The sequence below is a fragment of the Frankliniella occidentalis genome, unplaced genomic scaffold, assembly GCF_000697945.3.
Source record: "Frankliniella occidentalis isolate FOCC.00 unplaced genomic scaffold, Focc_3.1 Scaffold62, whole genome shotgun sequence".
In the NCBI taxonomy this organism is placed as follows: Eukaryota; Metazoa; Arthropoda; class Insecta; order Thysanoptera; family Thripidae; genus Frankliniella; species Frankliniella occidentalis.
The window spans coordinates 756,569-757,887 of record NW_026267192.1 but is presented as its reverse complement, the minus strand read 5'-3'; the positions used below and the strand labels follow the sequence as shown (position 1 = coordinate 757,887).

Below are 1,319 nucleotides of genomic sequence, written 5' to 3'. Positions count from 1 at the left end.
CGTGAGACTGAAATATTTTCATAAAGTTTGGATTAAAACAGATTAGAATGAGCCCTCGCAGTCGTCTTAGTCGCACGGAAAAAAATGGTCGGTTGTGGCAACCAAAAGTCGATCGCTACGACCATTTCTCTCGGTAGATACCAGGACTATCGACTTTCTGATTGTGACAACCAAGCGGCATAGCTGCAGCAGGTTAGTTGCGACAGCCGACGGGTTGATCGTGGCGATCAGAACCGCTAATAGCAGGAATCGAACTTTACTGCGTTGTGGGGACTAGAGTCTTTTGACACCTCGTGGCTGCAGCTAAAAAGTTGATCGCTGTGATCGATTTGTCGTCTTGAAGGACATACTAATCTGACATCACTTGTTTTGTCTATTTTTTTTGCTAGAGGTTGTTATTGAAGGTTGAGATCAAGATTCTGCGATCCACTGAGGCTCGGCAAATATCAAAAATCGGCAAGTCATTTCAATCGTCTGATGGCGAATTTTAGACTGTCTCTTTTCAAAGTACAATGTACACGTCACTCGGGACACCCAGCAATGGAGGCGACCAAAGGCCTCACCGCGAGGTAACAGAAATATAAGCGTATCTTTGCAAATGAATAACAAATGGTTTTCAACCATTGAAATATAATTTCGAATGGTTGTTATCTTGCCGTAGGCAGGAGTTATTCACCTAAAATGGTCGCGGGTGAGATGAAATTAATGAAATAATCAGTCCGGGTTGCGGAAGGAGTGCTACTCTGCACGTGACTTGATTTCTACCGCTAGGTGGCGACAAGGCATGGTGGGCAACCCCTTTTCTCTCGCACGTTCCTGGAGTGTTCGTCGACCTAGGTAAACGGCGCCGGGTGATTGCCACGTCAAACCGACCTGAATGAGCAGAACCAAGCCAGATAGTAGGGCGACGTTTGATTACAGCGATCGAGCCGACCTAACAAAGCGAGTTGTAACACAACAACGAATTCAGCCGGCTGCCACAACCAAGCAGTTCGATGCTCACAACCAATTCACTCTCAATCAGGATAATCTGGTCACCACGACCAACCCTTTTTTTTCCGTGCGTTTCTTAGGCGTCGTCTTACATCCCTTCTCTCTCCTTTGCTCCTTTCTCTTTCCCCAGTCCGTGATCCCCAGCTTCCTCCACGTATCTTCCCCGTCCCTTCCTCACCACCTCCTCCTCCCCCTCTAACTCTTCCTCATCCCCGTACTACTCGTACACGTGACGGCGCGTCAGGAACTAGGCCGGGTGGCAGGTCGTCATCGTTAGCTGGGTCTTCAACTCTCTCTCCCTCTCTCTCTCTCTCCCCCTCTCTCTC

At 48.4% G+C, this 1,319-nt stretch overlaps 1 protein-coding gene across 1 annotated transcript in view; it reads right to left on the bottom strand.

Moving 5' to 3' along the window:
- LOC113206528 (uncharacterized) overlaps positions 1-1,319 on the bottom strand; it is a 143,165-nt gene that overhangs the window by 19,936 nt on the left and 121,910 nt on the right. The gene's annotated exons all lie outside the window — the stretch shown is intronic.